The 20,749-nt window shown below is 48.8% G+C and overlaps 1 protein-coding gene across 1 annotated transcript in view; it reads right to left on the bottom strand.

Moving 5' to 3' along the window:
- The window catches only part of ZFHX3 (zinc finger homeobox 3), a 242,686-nt gene extending 222,594 nt beyond the window's left edge, over positions 1 to 20,092 (bottom strand). Inside the window, exon 1 of the mRNA XM_036012117.1 lies at positions 10,288 to 20,092. The gene's annotated coding sequence lies outside the window, so the exon portion shown is untranslated. The remainder of the gene's footprint in view (positions 1 to 10,287) is intronic.
- Between the last annotated feature and the right edge of the window lie 657 nt (positions 20,093 to 20,749).

Below are 20,749 nucleotides of genomic sequence, written 5' to 3'. Positions count from 1 at the left end.
AAGCTCTATGATACACTTCCACTTCTCTGAGAGTCAGAAAGTGGAAATAACTCCTGCTCGGGCTTTCTAAAGAGGAGGAGGCTGAAAAGGCCAGGGAGGGGGAGCGGGCAAGGAAGGCTGTGGGGGGAGGGGAGCTGCATGAATTAGGGGAACTGCCCCTCCTGGTGCTTTGATCCCCTCGGTCGCTAGGAGAAACCAACTTTTCTCCTTGGGTTAATCAAAACCAAATTACTCAGGAATGTGGCAGGACAGGTCTGAGCTTCCAGGTCCCTTTGTCTTTGAGGATTTAAAATGAAATAATTTTTTTAAAGCAGATGGCAGTGGCTTACGGAATAGGTAAAGTGAAAAGTCTGACAGAACCTAGCCCACATCCTCAACCCTCAAAAAATATATGTACATAAATCTGCTATAATCGATTGATAAAGAAGTTACTAAGACTAAGGCCCAAAATCAAAGAACATTCCATTTTATTTTATCACCCCCAGAAGAGTCCCCAAAACTATATCATGTCAAAGTGAAAATAAGAAACAGAGCAAGAAGTAAGCAACACCCAGATTATAAAATGCATCATGAAAAGCAATGTCCAGCCCTCCACCACACACCCCCACCCCGCCCCCAGCTCATGAACATGCTTTTTCCAAGAACAAAGCTTGGAGGTATTTTCTGGTGCAAGGTTCTTCCTTGGGAATACTGGGCTAGGAAGGTAAGCATCTAGTCACTATTCAAATGCATCTATCAAATCCGTGGTGACTTTGTAAACTTTGGGATGTCTTTAAGTTATGAGATGTGCCGTGGTCCGGGAATGACTCGATGCAGGGATGGAAGGATCCCACTGGGCGACAGAACACACCACTGCTCATCTGTTGTCCTGAAGAAGCTAGGACCTCCACACCCAAATCTACCCTGTTTACTAGGGAAGGGTGCTGGGTGTGCTGAACAAACGCAGTTTCAAGAACTCGAGAGGCAACAGGAAAAGGCTGACCTCAGAGATGAAAGAAACTTGGGGCTCAGAGCTATATTAAGGCCTCCACACCTCCTCCCAGCCACATCTCTGGCAGGCTTGTGGCCCGGACGAGGTGTGGGCCACACTCCAGGCTGCTGGAAACTCGACAATGCAACACCCCACTGCACATTGTTATTAGGGACAGCAAGGAGTGACACGTCCCAAGGCACCCAGGAGCAGTAATATAAACAGCTCTTTGTGGAGTACGAAATGCCACTATGCTTCGCTGCAAAACCTGATCAGCCCTCACAGCCCCCCTCCCCCCAAAAATGATAAAATAAACAAACAGAGTACCACCAGTTAAGCTTCAAAGCCTGGATTCAAAAGATAAAATGAGGCCAGCACACAGGCCTCACTACCAGCTTGCCATAAATTGTATCTGGCCCCAGGCCTACGGTTATCTGGGGGGTAGCAAGAAAGTAACTTCTAAAATACTCTTCACCTTATCTTCAGGCCCAAACACTCGCATACATCACCCGTCTTAGATCTCTGCCATTAGTGGTCCATTTAGATTTTCCAAAACAAGGTCATCCTGGTAGGCCCTTCCCCTGTTTCCGGTCACAGCTGCGGACTTTCACCCCCTTCTCTAACAAAAGGGACCTTGTACACAAAATTAACCCAAACCATTAGTCTTTGCGGTGTGAGAGTACACTGAGCCCTCGGAATATTTACCCTCCTGCCAGGCCGGGCCCAGGGTGCTGCCCAGAGGGCCTCCCCCACAGAGGCTGGCAGAGCTTCCGCAGAGATTAGAGACCCGGCTCCCTCAGCCTCCGCAGCTCCACACTGCAGCTGTGCACCCCAGGCCCTACTTTCCAGAAAATAAACACAAAGCCCATTGTTGTTGTTGTTGTTGTGTTGTTGTTGTTTCTTTAAGAGAGAAGGAAAAACCTTCTCCCAGATTCAGTACCTGCAGAAAATGGTTTAAAAGAGCCAGAATCATTCCAGGTACTGATGAACTCTCCAATATGGAAGCCACCAGCCACACCTGGTCCCCACGCACTGGACATGTAGCTGGTCCCAACTGCTGGAACAGGAGAGTCACGGTGACAGTGCAGGCTGCATAAAATATATGTTAAACTGCATTCCACTTATTCCTGTTTACATATGGCTAATAGGACCACAAGAAAACATACGATTACATATGGGGCTCGAGCTCTACTTCTACGGGGTGGTACTCTAGAGGATGAAAATGTTACGGCCTCAAACGCAAGCCCCTTGCCATGCCCTGAAAGGAAATGCTTAATTTTTAAATGCTGAAAAGGCCATCAAATAAAGCAAGTGGCAGTATCTGATGTCAGCTAGGTCAAATCGCAAACTCAGAGGATGCTCACCAAGTGTGTCTAACTTGAAAGAGGAGGCAGGACTCTCACGTCCTTTCAGCCAAGAGAAGCAAATGCAATCTCTATCCCAGTGATTCTCCGCTGGGGCCCATGCCTCCCCAGCAGCGAGCAGGCAATTCCCCGGGACTTTGTTCTGACTGTCACGGCGGGGTGTAGGGCGCTGCCAGCATCCAGTGCAGACAGTCTGGCGGACAGGATGCTGCCTAACATCCACTGGTGCACAAGACGATCCCCTCCGCTAACAGAATTAGCGGGTCCAACACGTCAGCAGCGCCCGGACACGGCCGGGAAGGGACTGGACCGGAGGCCCAAGCACACACACTTTTCAGTGCTCAGATCTCCGGGGTCAGAGGGCTGAAGGGGCGTCTCTCGACAAAATGGCTTCTCTGCAGGTTCCAGTCGTAGCAAGTTTTAGTGGGATAAACAGTGGGGTACAAGAGGGGTACATGGTAATGGAAAAATACAATAAAAACATAATCTTGTTTTTAAAGTATAAAATAAACAACGTGAGCAAATAAAAATAATAATAACGAACATGTTAAAGCTCTATTCAGTTTCTCGCCAGACTGAGGACTGAGTGTCAAGGGTTGATGGGCCTGGACAGGTCTGGTTTTTCAAGCTAGCAGGGGGAAAAAAAAAAAAAAAAGAGTTTAAAGCCCAGAGCACTGTGAGCCAGAACCCCCTGCACACAAAGTGACGCCTCTCACGGAGGACTCGAATTGGGCAGCCACTGGCCTGCCCAGTTCCCCACCCCTGACCGCACAGGTTCCTGTGACGGGTGACAGAGCAGCCGCGGAGGGACTGTGATTGGGCCTGCAGGGGCAGGAAGGGAACAGGGCAACGGCCGGAGGAGGCGAAGACAGGAAGAGCACAGAGATGAATGGGAACAGCCCCTTTCGCAGAGCCTGGCTGGGAGGCATTGCAGGAAGGGAGGGGGGCGGGGAGGGCACATGATAATTAACTCAGCAAGTTGATAGTATTTGCATATAAATGCCTCCACAAATCACTACAAACAAGCCAGGACAAGTCAGGCCTATTAGCATATACAAGCCAGCCTGGGAAGGCCTCTCTAGGTGGGTCATTGAGGGGGCTGCTCACTTAGAGGGCCGCCTGCCAGCTGGGGGGGTGGGGGGCAGGTGGGGGCACGTGAGGGGAGGAAGGCTGGGGAGGACAGTGACACTGTCTATTTCAGACCCTTTCACTCCTGAACTCAGTTGCAGGATGTCAAGAAGAGTTGGCTTCCTTCCCAGCCTGTAAGGGAAGAGCCAAAGAAATGCTGGACCTTTCAGTTTCTTCCCTCCGGGGTGTTGGGAAACAAAAGGTAGCAGAGTCCATCAGCAGCAATAAAAGAAACACAAAGGAAAAGGCCATGGGGATGGAGCCTACCTTTGTGAAGAGGTGACTCAATGTGCTATCAGCACTGCAAAGCCTTGTTTTCCATTTCATGCAATCCCCACTATGAATGCTGGGTGTCTACTATGCCCATTTTACAGATGAAGGAAGTAAGGCTCAGGGAGGTGCCATGATTGGCCCACAGTCCCACAGCTAGGCTGGAGTAGAGCTGGGCCTCACACCCATGACCCCAGCAGGCAGATTCAGGCTCAAGAGGAGCGAAGGGCAGAAGCCGCTTTCCAAGAGCAGGCCCATTTGATTCCTCCCAGCCTCTGCCAGGAAGCTGAGTGTGGACCACAGGGCCCCCACTTCCAGGGCTGACTCATCAGTGGCATCCTGATCCTGAATGGGACCCTAACTTGTTTTATTTGGTAATTTTTCTCACTCCTTCAACCAATGAGGAGGACTGTACCTCCCTCCAATTAGACGCTTGGGGATCTGCACCAGGCTTTCCTCTAGCAGCCAGTTGCTCTGCTGTCTGGATGACTGTTGCAGATCCCCCAGCAGGGGCAAAATAAATGAACGGTCCTTTCCCAAAAGGTGTAAAAGTTCCTCACTTTTCCCAAAGATACCTCTGTTTGGGTTTCACATCCACTGAAGGAAAAATCTGCTTCAACCCCTCCCTTTGAAAAAGGGCGGGGGGGGGCGGTGAACCTCTATCATTTTCACTTCTGCCATGCTTTACCCGAACTACATTTTAAAGTGAGCCAGACGGGCCCAGGCAGCACGCGCTCAAATTGTCAGGTACACAGACTGACAGTCTTCAATGCCCACTTACAAAAGCGAGACCATCTGAGAGCCTGATAGAACAGGGACGGCCTCAGATAAGCAGTTGCTTTTACGGTGACATCAACCTCCCAATCCAAACTGAGTCCACGGGCCCTTCCTTTAAGTGCCCAAACGTTGACTTGTGGCTTTAGCAACGAGGCAGATGATCCGCGGAGAGATGGGGAGGGAGCTGTGACCAGAAAGGCAGAAACCACTCCCCCAACTAGCCGAATGGACACTAGAGCCAAGGCCCGGAGCCAAAGAGCATTTTAAAAAGCAGGGCCTGAAATGGTGGAAGAGGCTTGCATTGTTTCTTGAGCAGTTGAGAGAAATTGTTTTTTAAAAAAGAAAAAAAAAAACCGAGGGAAAAGCTGCTGAAGAGAAAAAAGGCACAAACGTGTTCTTTAGCACATTTTCACTGGACAAAGATGTCAGAAAAAAAGAAAAGTTGTCCAAAATAGGCCACTCAGAGACAGAAGTGTGAGAAGCAAATAAGTTCACGTCTACACATACGTACTTTTTACAAACTTACAGGAGTTTAAACTCTTTTGTAAAGAGCTTTTTATACACAGAAAGGAGACATCCCCATTTGAACAGGCACTTATATGACTGGGGGGGGGCTACAGGGCTGAAATCAAGTATTGATTTAAGCCCCTTGGTCTTTTCACTCAGCTAAGGGGACCCCAGCCTCTCCACTGAGGAGATTCAAGTGAGAGGACAGACAGACAGCCCCCTGTGAACTGGGATTTTAATACTGAAACGCAGAGCCTACAGCAGAGAGGGACACAGGCACAGTGTTCAAAATCTAGCTCAACCAACAGATTCAGAAGAATTTTTCTCCAGTCACATTCCCAGGTAGAATTGGGCACCACCACTAAGACATCAAGAAACGCACAAAATTGCTCTTTAACCCACCCCCAAGGGCCCCCAAGTAAATCAGCCCTTCTTACCCATTAGGAAATCCACACACTGCCTCCCCCTGCCCCAGTCTACAAGCCTCCATCGTGCTTAACCAGGTAAGTCCTCGGCCTCAGCCCTTCTCCTTAGTAACATCTCCCGGCTCACACGAGGAGGGGGCACGGGAAGGAGAGAAGGAGGTGTGAGCAGTCACCAACTCCTGTCTCCAGAAACACACAAGCGGGAGAAAGTCTCACTCCCAGATCAAAGGTCTGCGGCCCAAATCACTTTCAGGACAATGCGTGAAATCAGCAGCAGATGAAAATTCCATCATCTTTCCAGAGTCCAAAGGAGCCAGTTTTCCCAGTTCAGAGTTCCCTGCAGATGACTAAAGATATTCCATAAACTCCCAACTGTTGCTGCAAAAGACCCACTTAAAATTAAAGACGAGATAATCATTTAAGAAAGCCTTTAAGACCATTATGTGATTAGCAGAATAGGAGGGGAGAAGGATCGGTGCTTCCCCATCTTCACAAGGAGCTGGCTGCAGTAGGGGTTCCACGCTGGTCCCAAAGCAGCAGCGCAGCAGCCAGCAGGAGCAAGGACAGGAGGGGAGCACAGGTTTAGCCCACCCCACTCCTTCCACGGAAGCCTCAGACCAAGAACAGGGAGAGAAGAAGATGGAAAAATCTTGGAGGTGGCACAGAATTCAAAGATGGAGCAGCTGCCACCTTAGACCCTCCCTCCCCCACTCCTCCGGGACACAAGAAGCCCGCTGAAGCCTCTCTGGAGGGGTGTACATCAAAACCCCCAGGCATTAATCCCTGTGTTGACAAGACTGGCTGTGACCCTCCCTTGGGATGGGAGACGGGCTCACCCTAAAGGCAGATTAAGCCCAGGCATTTCACTAAGAGGCCCTGTCTGGGGTTAAAACCAACAGAACAGAAGTCTTCCTCTAAAATGGAGCCAAATTTGCCACCTAGCAAACTTTCTGCCCCTTACCCCATTTTCATTTCATGCCTTTGTCCCTGAAAAAGCAAAAAAAACTCCAGAAATTAAAAGGAGAGAAATATCTAAGGGTGGGTGGGGGGAGGAATCACCTTTAAAAGTAACAAGTAAAAAGCCAAGACACCTTCCTTGGACAAAGAACTTTCTAGAAACACAGCTGTCACTGCTGGACCACTCCAAGCCTTGTCCTCACCATCTTATCCCCTGCCCCAAAGAATGAAAACCAGAAGAAAACATTCAAGTTGTCTCTGTGCTTCTGAAGCTTTGGCGCAATGCTGTTGTCAGCTCCCCCAGTTTCTACCCATAAAGAAGTCATTTACCACATTAGCAAGGGAGTGGGGGGGAGTGCTCTAGCATCTGATTGTCACTTCTCACATGTTCAAAGAGAGCAATCTGGCAGCCAACTTTAAATCATATAGAAAAGAATGTTGACAGTTGTTGATTTTGTAGTTTTTCTCCTCAATCTGGATTTGGAGACTGGCTTGCCAATGAGCCAAGATTGCCGCTTCGGTCTCTCCCTCGGGGCAGATTGACTCAATCTCAGCTTCTGTGTGTGTGTGTGTGTGTGTGTGTGTGTGTGTTTCTCAATCTGAGCAGCCTGAGGACTCAAGCAAGACTCTGTGCTTTGGACAGAACAGGCACCTTTGAATCAGCTCTTGCAAAGGAATTCCCTTTTTCTGTATTCTAGTAAAACTGAGTCCCCTTTGCCCCTGACCACATTTTCTAACCCACGAAGAGGAGGAGGATTCTGAGCTGTGGTCTCTAACAATCACCATTACAATCAAATTCTCATACCAGTGCATGTGGAGGCCCCTATGAAGTTCACTGAAATGGAATCCGCTTTCCTGTTGAGTTTGTACAGTAACGCCCCCACCTTGGTTAATTGCACCAGCCTCGGGGACCAGAGGCGGCCAACAGGCCCCAGCACTACAGAAATAGGCCAGGCTGAGAGCGAGCAACCATTTTAATAACGAGTGAAAGTACAAACCACAGCACATACTGTGTTTCTTGAGGTTACTGATGCTGGACATCAGGTGCATTATCCCTGTAATGCTGGTGTGCGTCAGACGGAGCCTGCGAGCTTCTTCGCGCAGAATCATGGCTGCCTCCCCTACAAGATGAAGCTAAGCCTCTCAGGTTAAGGGCTTAGCTTTCTTCCCCTTCCAGTAATTTCCACCAATTTCCTACACTTTTTAAAAATGTTGCTCTGTCACTTAAATATTTACTTTTTAGCATAAAACTACTGCAACTCTGCAAAAAAAAAATTCTTAGGTAAGGGTCTGCTTTGGGCCTTGAATATTTCTCACACTAACACTTCAGAAGGAAAAAAAAAATCTCCAATGTCCAAAAAGAACAATAGCGTATAGTGACAATAAAGACATGCACCCTGGACACCTCTTGTGACCAGCACTAAAGGGACCTAGCTAAATCATCACTGGCCCCAGAAAATATTTCCCTAGTGTATGTTCTAATGAACCAGCAACCTTTGGGTCACCCAAGGTGAGCCAGGCCTGTCCTAGAAGTATCTAGTAATCATCATTTAAAATCATAATGATGAAAACTGAAATCTCACTTATTTTAGCTCCTTGCCACTGGGCAGTCCAATTGGCACCAAGTTTATATGGCAGTTAAATCCGTTCCCAAAGCAGCAAGGAGGAAGGCCCTTCACAGTCCTGTTGGGAGGAGCCAAACTGAGGCCTGCTGAGAGCACTGTTTTATTTGGGTCCTTTCCACCCGGCCTGAGTGTTCATTTGTGCAAATAAAAGACGGAAGGGAAGAAACCAAAATTAAAGTTTCAGGTGGTTGGGGAAGCAGCTCACATTATTATTTTTTTTTATTTTGGAAGAGTGAGCGAGGGCTTCTCAATAGTTCCCTGTCAATCAAAACTGTTTTCAGGAGAGCTGGAAAACAGTAGCTCTGTCCCACAGAAAAGTGCAGCCATTTCCAAAGAGAGCTGGGGAAGGGAGGCGATCCATGTCATAAAGACAGTAGGTCTTCAAGCCACTTAATTCCTCGTGATTCCAAAAGGACTGTTTCTAAAGTGTAAAAGTGCTTGCTTCTGCATCTGCCCCATGTTGTTAAATAACACTTGTGTAATTAAATAAAAGAGCAAACTGTGACCCTGGCCCATTCTGAGAGGCACTTACACGCTCCCTGAAAACAGGCTGGAAACAAAATGCAGACAATCTCCTTAGTCCTGTAATTTAAGGAAGGGACGGAGGGAAAAGTTTCTTTTGGCCTTCACAGCCACACGCCCTCTAAAAGGGGGGGCTTATGGGGTCTCTGCAAAGTAGAATGAGCACACAAATACAGGTGTGCAAACATCCAGGTATGTACCTCTCTCCAATGACCCCATTCTTGAAACCCTTAAATTATTGAGAATTGCAGTCTCCTGACTTCCCTCACACCCCACCTCTGTTCTCTAATTGCTTTTCGTGTTTGGGTTGGGTAACGAAAAGGATTTCAGAATCTCAGGCCACCGGTGGCAGTTCTGATAACAAGCAACAGACCTACGTTCCTGGCCTCGGCCTTTCTAGATCAGGTTACCTTAGGAGGTGTACGCTTTCCTCTCAAATGCAATCTCAGCCCCAGGACTCATGCTTCCCTCTCCAGCCCAGCCTACTGGAACTCATGATTTTTAGGGTTTCCCCTTGAAAGCTATCCAGAAACCACAGCCATTAAAAGAACATGAAGGTTTGACACCTCCTGAATTTAGGAATGAGGGGGACTCGAGGGGCCAACTCTACAAACTCACACCTGCTGCTCCATGGCAAAGAAACGAAGTTCCCAGGCTAGCATGAGCTTTGAATTATACTCTCTTTCTTTAGTGATGTGTCTCCAAAGATCTCAAAGCATGGGACGAAATAAGATGACATGGAACTTTCTCACTGTCTACCTTCAAGGTTTAAGTTTGTTTTCCTTGCTTTGCCTTGATACATTCCACCCAGAAAGCCCAGTCCACGGGAGAGGCCTTCTCCCTGTGCCCAACTCTGTCCTCTCTGAGGTTATCTGTCCATGGCTTTAGAGTCTTCAAGGCCAGTTAAATGACACAAATAAAGGGGAGGGGGAGGGGTGGCCCTTCTGGATTCTCCTGCTCCTGGTTTGCCATGTGCCAAGCAATGCACCCATACTACCCCAGGCAAAAGCTGTGATCTTTGCCCTCCAGGGGTTTTCCCATCATTATAGTTCAGATATGTCTAAAGCAGACAGGACCATTTTCCAGAAAGTTCTTTTCCCTCTAAGCCTACAATGATTACCTTTTTCCTGCTGCGGACCTAACTTGGGCATTCCTTGTGCCCCTGTAACAGGACAAACATCCCAGCTGTCCCTCTCCACCACCCCGATCCCTGCAGAAGTGAATGCTGTGCTGGTTCTTTCCAGGGTGCGAACAAACTAAAATTAGAGAGGGGTCCAGCTGATCTGCAAAGGTGCTTCCAAGTTCCAAACCCCTGACTCTCCCTTTAATTGCTCCACAACAAGCACATTTTTCACGTTGATTGGAACTGACCAGTGCCTTCTCTGGGGCTGAAAAGGATGCATTTTTAGACGGAGGAACCCAGACTTCGAAATGACACCAGCATCGCAAGTATTCAGAAAGCATGAACTAATCCAAAAGCAAAATAAGGAAGGAGGGAGGGGAGAAAATGGAAGGGAGAGAAGGAGGAAGGGCTTTACTCGGCGCCCAGCAGCACGTAGAGGCTCTCACCCCAGGTAGGTTCCAATTGGATCTAGCAGTTCAAGTGCATCCCGCCTGCCCTTCCCCCACACGCCCCAAGAGAATGGGAAGTTCAGCCAAGACTTGCAGCACCTGCCTGCAGCTCCAGGCCGGCTGCGCGAACCAGGAGGGCAGCCGGCGGCGGGGGAGGAGGCTCCACTCACCTGGCACACAAAGGCTCCGCACACCTCCGGAGGGAGGAGGCACTTGCAGGTCCAGGGGCCGGGGCATGCGCGACAATGGGAAATTCCAGCGGCACCCGAGCCCCAAACTTACCCACCCCAGGCGGCATTCTCCCCACCTCCCGCTGCCCCCGGGGCTCCGAAGTAGCTCTGCTTAGGTGCAGGGGGGCCGCCGGCAGGGGAGGGGGACTCATGGTGGCAGCCCGGCCTGGCAGTGGCCCCTCCCCGTGAGGGAGGGTCCCCAGGCGCACAGCGGAGATTCACCCAAGGGGCGCAACGCTGGCGTCCCTGTCCCTGGCCTGCCCGCCGCCGGCTCGGCTGCTCTCCCGGAATCGCTTTATGTAAATGAAGCTCCACTCGCAGTTTGCAGCGCTCACCGCCCTGGGAAGGGGGGCGGGTGGGGCGGGGGGCCTTCAGGGATCCACATTACACAGCAACAAAGCGGAAGGTTAATTTGAAACTCACAGCCCCGCCACCGCTCGGCTCCCCGGGCAAAGCCTGACATCTACAGTCGTGCCCGGCACAGGCCGGGCGCTCAGCGGCGGCAGTGGCCGCGCCCGCGGGGACACGGGGACACACGCCGGCGCGAGAGGCCCCAGCCCTCGGCCGCGCTCCGGGCACGGGCCTCCGGGCAGGCCGGGCCGCGCGCCTGGGGACGGGAGCCCTGAGAGGCTCAGCCTGCACCTCCCCCGGAACCCGCCCGGTAGGAACAAAGCCTGGCCCTCCCCAGGGGCTGACCCCTCACTCATCAAAAGTCAGGAACCGGCCTAGAGGCGGGGAAGAAGAAAGGGACGCGCCCTCCGCCACGAAACGGAGCCTGGGGTCTTCGAACCGGAGCCATCGGTCTCCGGGCCCCAACCACGTCACGGCCAGGCCATCCTAGCATGGGCACATTAGCCAATGTGGACAGGAATTTATTTGAAACACACACCCATCCTATTAGCTGCTTTACAGAGCACTTCTGTTTTTCAGCTGCAGAAACTTTCAAAAACATCCCCTGCTCTCCATTGAGAGTTTAAGGATAGAGTTTTTAATGAGAGAGAAGAAAGGAGAGAAAAAGGAAGAAAAGAAGTGAAAAGCAGTCTCAATTTGCAATTAAGTCTCTTTAACAAGACTTGCTTTATAAAGCCAGGGAGGTTCAGCTCAGGCATAGATCATGCCCTTCATAGGGAGATTCCACCCCCCAGGTCAGATTTCAGGAGGCCACCCCAGTTGGTCAAAGCAAGTGCCGGACACTTTTATATCTCCCCAGGTTCACCTTTTCCATTCTGATACGCAAAGGGAGCGCCACAGAAATCTCACCGGAAGTCCCTTGTCCTCCCTGCCAGAATCCCGAGCTCAGTCTGAATTTACTCCAGACTCTCTCAGCACAGAGAGGCACCTGCTTTTACCCTTTCTGAAAGCCACCCACCCAGGCTGGCCTCACAGCCTTGAGAGTCCTTTCCGACTGCACAATAATGAACCATGCAAGTGTTAGAAATATAATAAGCTCACAAGGCGAAGAGCTGTGTGTATGGAATCGTATTAGCATTAAGCACACATTGATGCAGGAGGAAAAGGGATGCTTGGCTGATGAAAACTATCACGTCACCATGTAGAAGGCATTTTACACAATGTAATTTGGGTTCAAATTGATGTAAATACCTAACTTGTTGGAGACAGACAACCCCTCTTTCTGTTTTAGTCCAGAAAACCCCTCCCCCCCCAATTTTTTTTTTTCAGCTAGGGCCCTGGGAGAAAAGACTGCCCTAGGGAATCATGTCCGATTAGGGACAAAGGAAAGCACAAGCCAAATTCTGTCACACATGAGAGAGTGAGGGGGATTGGGGGGGAGCGAAAAAGGAAAGTGGAGGATGATTTCATAAAGCAGAGTATGATCACTGCAGAGCTGTTTCCAGACCACCTGACTTCAAGCCCAAGAACAGGTGGTGTTTTCAAAACACACTATTATTTATATTAGCCACATGAGTTGAGAACACCTTAAAGAAAACCAATTAATAATTTAATTGAAAAAGTGACTATGAATAATACATAAAGATGATGATGCTAGCAATAACACAAGCAATGTGGCACACACCACACAGAGGAGATGTTCCCGGAAACCTCAGGAGGGTGAAGGCTCCGGGCCCTGTTGCTCACCTGGAAGCAGCAACCCCTGGCCCATAAGATTAACTACAGACCATCAGAAAATGTTTTACTCCCCGGAAATCTAATTTTGCTGCTTTGTTCTAACTTTTATTAAGAGGGGACAACCTCGAATTCTGGTGACATCGACTTGTGGGCCTACAGGTAAATATCTTCAGTGAAATAAAAGCCAGAAAGCCAAAAACACCAGGTATAAACTAGGAAGGATGAGGAAGTGCTGGGACGAAGGCCCCAAGGGAGTCTGCCCTGATACTGCCAGTGTCCCAAGAAGCAGACGCTGCAACCTGCCTCCTGCACCTCAGAGGCCTGGCAAGTAGAACTAAGAGCGACCCAAGGTCCCTCTCCTTTCTCTTAGTCTGGCACCAGCTACCTACATGGCGAGGCCTGGTCAAGCTTGCCTTTGTCACAGGCAAAAATTCAACAGGGGATCCACAGGCAGGCAGTCTGTGGCCTCCGCACCATTATGAATATAAAGGATTGCACAAAAGCTAGGGGTGTTTCCTCCACTAAAAGTTATTTTCATCATTAACAAAAATAATACCTCTTCAGAGGATATTTACAACTTTTGCACTTACAAATGGAATCAACAGTTTCTCTGAAATACATGTTGCAAATCCTGTCCTCCGACACTGGGAGGCCCTGGCTCCTCTGAGGGCAGCTGCCTGAAGATCAGCCCACCGCCTGGGGCAGCCCGGCACTCTCACTGCCCTGCCTTGAACGCTGTTGACAAATAAACCCACTCTCAGAAAAGGCAATTCCTCCCTTCCAGTTCTCCATAACTAGTCTCATCTCATCTGGAAAGCGTAATTGGCAACAGCCGAAAGGATAAATATTTAAAAATAAATCAGGGAATGCTAACCCCCTTCCCTACTCCTCCCCTTACCCACTCTCCAAGACAGAGGCCAGCCCCCCTAATGCTTAGCGGGCTGGTAAATTACAATGATCCCCACCGAGCCAACCAGCTCCTCTCCCTCCCCACAGACAGACTCACTCACCAATGCTGTATCCTTTCACTTCAGCAAAGGTAAATATGATCTCTGAGCTAAGATACAGTGAATGTCAGCATTCTGATTTCTCGCTAAACCTGGGTTCTATTTTCACAGCACAACTGGGTTTAGGCGGATTTGTGTATTCTTCCAGATCCTCCTATTTTTATTAAATTATACATACGCATTGATTTTAAAACTAGTGCTTAAATAGCCTTGAGGCTTTGACAAAGAAAAATGCCAGAGAGAGCAAAAAAACTAAATAAAATAAAATAAAATAAAATAAAATAAAAATCCCAGAAATAAACATGGAAACATTTGGAGCTGAACTGTACTCCATGCCCTGAATTCACCCCATCATTTCTAGTCAGTTATATTTAGGGGCAGCCTGGCCTCCTGGGGACCGGACAGACGGCAGGCTCTCCTCAGAACAACCCACACTCACCTTCATCACCACTGCAGGCTGATGGGCCAAGGCCTACACACAGATGTTTTGATCCGCACTTCTCTGATACAAACCTCAAGGCCTCCATCTATCACTACGATGCTAATTCCACATAGTGATTCACCCCCAAATCGTCAGTGGTACAATGTTACCTAGCACACTCACCCACCCTCCCCAGCTCAGACCCTGAATCTGCCAGGGCACACATTAAGACAGACACAAGTGAGTAACCATTTTTTTAAAACCAGTGAGTGGAAAGAGCTTTTCCAAATTAATTTTAAGTTACAAAGCCCAAGTTTTAAGAAGGCAAAAATAAAGAACTTGCCTTACACCAGCTTTAAGACATTAGGTAAAAAGCTTGCTCTCTCTTCTTTCTTCTTCTTTTTTTTTTAAACAAAAATATTATTCCTGAAAGGGCAAAGAGAATTTGCCATGCAAGACTTTTATACCCAGGGGGATTCTTACATTTGTGTTTCTAAACCTTGAAATTGAGAATTTTAATGAAAAGGCAGACAGATGCTTAAGGACAGCATCGCAATCAAGGTCCACACAGCACAGGAGAAGGACGCTTTGTTTGGGGCCAGGAAGAAGGGGTAGATTCCGGACACATCCCTTTGCACTGGCCTGACACCACTGAATTCTTGGAGGGGAAACAGGCTGGAGGCAGAAGAAAGGAAAAAGGAAACAGGAGAGGAAAGAAAAGGGGGAGGGGACATGGCCTCTTTATATAAATCTTGTGTGTGTTTTTTTTTAATCTCAACGCAGCATCAATTCCACAGTATGTGCCAACAGTTCCCCTACACGTGCATTAAAACGATCAATTAAATCATCTACCAGCAGCACAAACTGGGACCCGATTTTTTTTTTTTTTTTTTTTTTGGTGAATGAAGAATTTCATTTGGGTTTGCAATTCTTTCCCATCCAGTGACCACTTCTTGGGGCAGGATTCTAAGAAATAAACAAAAGACGGCCCCTTTCACACTTCCCCCAGATAACTCTGGAATCCCATTTTCTTATCTTCTCATTTTAGTTGCATTTTTGTTCAAAAATCTGTGCTAATCTGACTTAAGAGCCCCGAGCTGAAATTTCACATATCCTCCAAGTCAGCCAGTGTTTTAGAATTTGGATTTCTATTGAGGCTGTTCCAATCGCCAGTGAGGCCTACGGTAAAATGTGCTTCATGCTGTTCCGTTTGTCTCTCTGCAGACGAATAGAAACTGTGAAATTTAAAGAATGGATGAAAAAAAACCTAAAACAAAGAGGTTAAAAAAATAGGACAAATGTTTTTGCTTTTGTGTCTCCCTGGAGCAATTGTTTGGGGGAGTCTGCATTGACAATAACCATGAGAAGGCCATCTAAAGGCGATGCGCACACAAGGGGACTCCTTGCCTGCTGCCTTTGGTCTGGGAGAAAAAGCACCTTAGCTCCATTCTCCAGGAACAAAAGGCCAGGGCCACGGAAGGGGGGAGAGGTTACTGGGGCTTTCACATGGAGCCAAGTGTCAATGCAGGTTCATTTTTCACCCGTCTTAGTTGGAAAGCAGCTCAGTGAACTTCCTAATGACTGCTTTTCCCTTTCTCTCTATTATTTCTAAACCTGAAAGAACAAAACAATAATATTTTTTTTTAACCTAAAACCCATCATCCCATTAGAGGAAAGCCTTGAGAGCCTACAGTCAGTTTTTTCCTCCTTCCTTTCCCCACCCTACTTTTTAGTTTTGGAGGAGGGGGGATTCCCAATGTAGATCACATGGAAATAAGAGACACTGGACATTGTGGTCATTTTTAGTAACACCAGAACGGCCTTTATGTCTACAAAAAGGCAGAGAGCAGGGAAAAAAAATCCTGAACAGGGATGGAAGGTGATGGTGGGGAGGCTGTGGGCATTGCCTGGCTGGAAACGTTTTCTTTTTTTTTCACAGCGTGAAGTTGCTAATGCCAGCTTCAGATATGCAACTGAATCAAAGTCATCATTACAAGGCTGGTTTTTTTGGGTGGGGGGAGTGCATGGGGAAGTGGAAATAATGATGTATTAAAGACACAGACAAGGGGTGTGTTGGGGGGGCTTCAGAGAAAGGAAGCAGAGATGAATCACTGTGTGCCATGGACATACCAGGGCAAGTGGTCGCAGTGTTCAACCAGACTGGAAGATAGAAACATCTTCCCCAGCGGGCAAACCCAAAGAGGAGGCCGTGACACGCAACTCTCGGCCTTTGAACCCAGATCTGGCAGCTGAGGAGTGTGTCCCCCCTTCGCCAGGCAGCCACGGGCTCTGGCTGGAAAGCGAGGTGGGTGTAGGGATGAGAGGGCCCTGTGAAGAAGCACAATAAACAACTCAAATATGAACGGAAATGACATCAGCAAAGTGAAGGACCTGTTTATTGCAGATCAAAACAAAACAAACTTCCAAACCTTTTGTGTACACACGATAACTCTATAAAAAGCCCTCCTAAAATGTCACCAGGGTCAACACATCAGCATCCCAAGAAAACAGATAACAGTTACCATGGCAGGGAGGGGGGAGGACGGGGGATGGAGGGAAGATGGGAGGGGATACAAAACCAGAAGGGACCAAAAACACAGCTGACTTTCTGCACCCCCCCCCCCCCTGGTCCTTAATATTTATTGGTGTTTATAATCTAAAAGCCATGCTCTGGGTTTCACTTAATACAAGGCCAGACAGTGCTGTCTAATGAGGCAGCATTACAATCAGCTTGTAATACTGAATTTTTAATGCTGCCAAGGATTCTGTTACATAATAATATGAAAAACAGAAGCTGAAAGTGGGCTCGCAGTGACAGGACAGTAGAGGTTCCAGGCAGGCAAGCGCCTTCCCTCCCTCCCGCCTCCCTCTGCTCCGGATCTGCAGTGAGCCCTCCACCCCTGTACGGGAGGTCAGCATGGAAACCAAGAGCATTTCCTAGGAAATCCACTTTATTATTACGCTCTCTGATCCAGAGTTGTATTTCCAGAGTTTGAATTCTAGCTTATCTGGGGTTAAGGGTCTGAAATGAACATTTTCTTTGGTGGAAGGACTGAAGAGACAAGGATCCAGGAGAGGAGGAATAGCTTATTTTAAGCAAGCCGAACAATTTGGAAAACAAAAAAAGAATCACAGAAGGAAAAAGAACTAAGATGCTGGGGGGTGGGGGGCGTTGAAGTCTGCCGACCATCTTCACAGCTGCTGCACTCAGTTTACATTGGTGTAATTTAAAAGCATATATATAGCCGCCATTGCTCTTCTCTGTAATACCCCAAGACTGTAAATCTATAACCACTGCAATGATTTAGTGATTAAAAACATGATAACATATTGTGTAACTGCAAACCACAGAACCCCTGCCAACTCTCTTCTCAGATAAAGGGGGAAAAATACAGAAAATGTGTTGCTCGCAGCGATCTCCCTAAACCCAAAAGATTTTAATAAAAGAACCTATATAGTCAACGAATTGGAAAAGGGTAAGTGAATCGCATGTGAAGCCAGCAAAGGGAGGGGGGAAAAAGAGGCAGCTTTGTGTGGGATTCTTTTCCTTGTACTAACAAATTACGACCTAAACATGCCTTTTCCTTCCTCCCCCTCCCTCCCTCTCTCTCTCCCTTTCTCTCTCTCTCTCCCTCTCTCTCTCTCAATAGTTTGTTGTAACTGGACTAACTGGTCTTGTGTGCTGTCTTGCATATTCAAAGCTGCTTTGTAATCGGATCTGGAGACCCAACCTTATTTGCCTGAACTCAATAGGGGTTTTTTCCTCCCTCTCCTCCCTTGTTTTGTTTTGGATTCGGTATTGTGGGTTTTCTGTTCTTGCTGGGAGCAGACATCTCTGCAGGCAGAGGCTCTGGTGTCTTTAAACTACAGAGCAAACACCTGGGGCGGGGGGGACACAATTTGTAACCTGGCAGGAGGAGCCTAAAATACACATACATACACATACACACACAAAATCAAAGCAGTTGTAGGGGTTTTGGCCTCTGAGCAGCTGACCTGACCCCAATTCTGTATATTCTTTTATTTCCCCATCGCAGGATTCCTGCACCTTGGGTCACATTCGAACTCAATGTGACCCTGAAGAGAAGGCAATCGCCAAGCCCTGGAAAACTCCATATTTAAGGGGTGGGGGGTGTAAGTGCACATGTATTCAGACTCCCCCAGTGTAGACACACACGTAGACACACACACACACACACACACACACACGCGCGCGCGTCAGGAATGCCAGGCCACAGGGCCGGTTCAGCCCCGCTTTCGCAGCACACACTACCCAGAGCCTGAACTCTCATGGTAGGGGGGCCCCAACATCTTCAAATCTACGTCTCTACCCATAAACACACGCATGCACCGACAACCCTCCTCCAGAGACTTTCTATGTTTAAAAAGTCCACAGACCTACGTTGCCTCCTCTCTGGACCTGAGCAGGGCAGTTTATTCAGAGAAATCAATAGGAAAGAGCATTTGCAAATATTTATATAAGCCCTGTGCGTTTCAGCATTAAGTAATTAAAAACTAAAACTCAGGAGGGGGAAGGGAGGAGAAACACAGACAGAGGAAGGCTGCTGGCCCGAGAGTGGGTTTTCCTGCCCACACCTCATCTCCCCAAACCACAGTCCTTTCAAAACTGACTTTGTGTACACTTTTTACGAAATCCTGTTCGTGCACCATTTGCTAGACTATTTCAAAATCATCTCCAAATATGGATTCACCTACCACCAAGCTTTCAAGCCTGACTATAAGCGTGTCTGTATTCTCTCTCATTCTCTCTCTCTCTCACACACACACACACACACACACACAGAACAATCCTTACTTTTGACACTGCTTCATCTGGTGTATTACTCTTTCTTATTTGTATCTCTAAACCAACATTAGAAGATTTGAAGAGAGCCCCGGTAGGCAAATTCCCATTCCTAACCCCCCAATACTTTCTACTTCTTTCGACCTATAGGATACCTACACTTTGAGGGTTCAATACCTGAAACCCCCACATGTAAACAGATTTGCAAAAAAAAAAGGCACAGCGAAATGGGTCTTCCTTAACGGACCACTTTCAGAGAGGATTTCCCCTATATTGTTCTGAAGGGCTGGGCAATAATATCTGCTTGTACTCCCTCTAAATCTGCTCTAAGAAGCCGAGCAAGGCACTGGAGTACCCACACTGCACATATTGTAGAAATTTACAGTAAATGTAGGTACACGATTACAGCACACTGCCCTATCGATTATGCAGATCGTGATCAATCTTCTCTCTCCCAGTTCCCAAGCCTCTCTCCAAAGACCTCCAAATAAGTTGGTCTGTAACTGGCCATTCTTCCAAAGTAGGAGGGAAAAGGTAATTTTTTAAAAAACATAATAAATCCTCAAGTGTCCCCACTGAAAGGACTCAAGTCTCTTTTTTAAATTCCAAAGTGAATTTATGTCCTGTAATTTGCATTACAGCCAAGCGATCACCGTATGTCATATTCTTTAAAGGTACTTAACAAACCCCTTTTAAAAGTCACAAGAACCGGAGGCCAGAAAAAGGCCGTCAGCTTCCTTCTTGCGTATAGTCCTTAGATCAAGTTTCCATAATTGAGACCAATAAAAATTGTCATATTTACCCTACTTCAAAGCAACAAGGGGTAAAAGTTAAGAGTGGGTGATTTCTGAAAGCACTTGCAATCAAAGAATTTGCCACAGTCTAAGGAATTGTACAACATTTTCAAAAGTCAGATTCTAAGCAAAAGGTTAACTTGCAAAGTAAAATGTATTTTTAAAATGTAATAGTTCCACAAAAAGCCTAAGAGTAGAGTCCATACACAATTTATATACACTGCATAAAATACACTCAGATCTACTCCCCAAAAGATATGCAAAAAGATGTACGTGAAAATGCATAATGTAAAATTCAGGAACATGGTTTTTGCATCTAATAAAAAAATACATGGAAAAGAGGAGTGGAGCAGGAGGAATGGTGAAAGTGGGGAACAGAACGTAAACAATTCCAGATTCTCGTGAAAGAGAGAGAGAAATAAAAGGGGGAGAAACAGAGAGAGAGCGAGCGAGCGAGTGAGAGAGAGAGAGGAAAAAGAGAAAAGAGAAAGAAGAAAGAAAAGGAATCCTACGTCTCTCAACTCAGCCGGCCAAAAAGAGGCCGGCCCGGCTAGGTCTAGTCCTGGCCGGCGGCACAGCCCTGAGCCCCCGGGAGCCCCTAGTGTCCAGGGCAGAGCCCCCTCTAGACGCTCACGGCGGTGCCAGTGGGGCAGGGCGGAGAGCGCGCAGGTAGAGGGTCCAGCGGCCGCCTCGCCCCCTCTCGGACCCCGCGGCTCTGGCCCGGCGGCCGCATCCCCCGCAGCTCGAGCCCTGGCGTGGAAGGCGCCCGGCCGGCCGGCGGCGGCGGCGGCGACGGCGGCAGCGGCAGCGGCAGCAGCAGCGGCGGCCGTGGCGGCGACTGCTCCTGGCCGGGTGCGCGCCCCGTGCGGTGGCTCAGCCCGGGGCCCGGGCGCCTCTCCGGGTGGGGCAAAGTTGGGGGCCAGGAGCGGCGGAGGCGGGGGCGCTCAGCACCACGGACCCCCCCCGCCGGCCGCCGCCTTTGTCTCGGCGCCCGGACCCCGGCCGCCCTCCCGCCCTCCGCCCGCGCCCTGACCGGCCCAGCCCGGCGGCGCCTCCAAACTCGCGGCGCGGGCCTCGCCCTGGGCGCCTCTGCCCTCCCGGGGGTCGCAAGCAGCCGGCGGCGGCGCGGGGGCCGAGGAGGTGGGGGCGGCCCGGGCTCGGCGGCGGCGGCGGCGGCGGCGGGAGGAGGAGGAAGAAGAAGAGAAAGAGAAAGTTTGGCGCAGGGGAAAGGAGAGCGGGACGCAGCGAGCGAGCAGGGCGCGGGCGCGGGGAGCGCGGGCGGCGGCGG

The sequence above is a fragment of the Phyllostomus discolor genome, chromosome 12 (assembly GCF_004126475.2).
Source record: "Phyllostomus discolor isolate MPI-MPIP mPhyDis1 chromosome 12, mPhyDis1.pri.v3, whole genome shotgun sequence".
NCBI classification, from domain to species: Eukaryota; Metazoa; Chordata; class Mammalia; order Chiroptera; family Phyllostomidae; genus Phyllostomus; species Phyllostomus discolor.
Note: the sequence above shows the minus strand (reverse complement) of the source record. Positions and strands in the feature narration are given on the sequence as shown.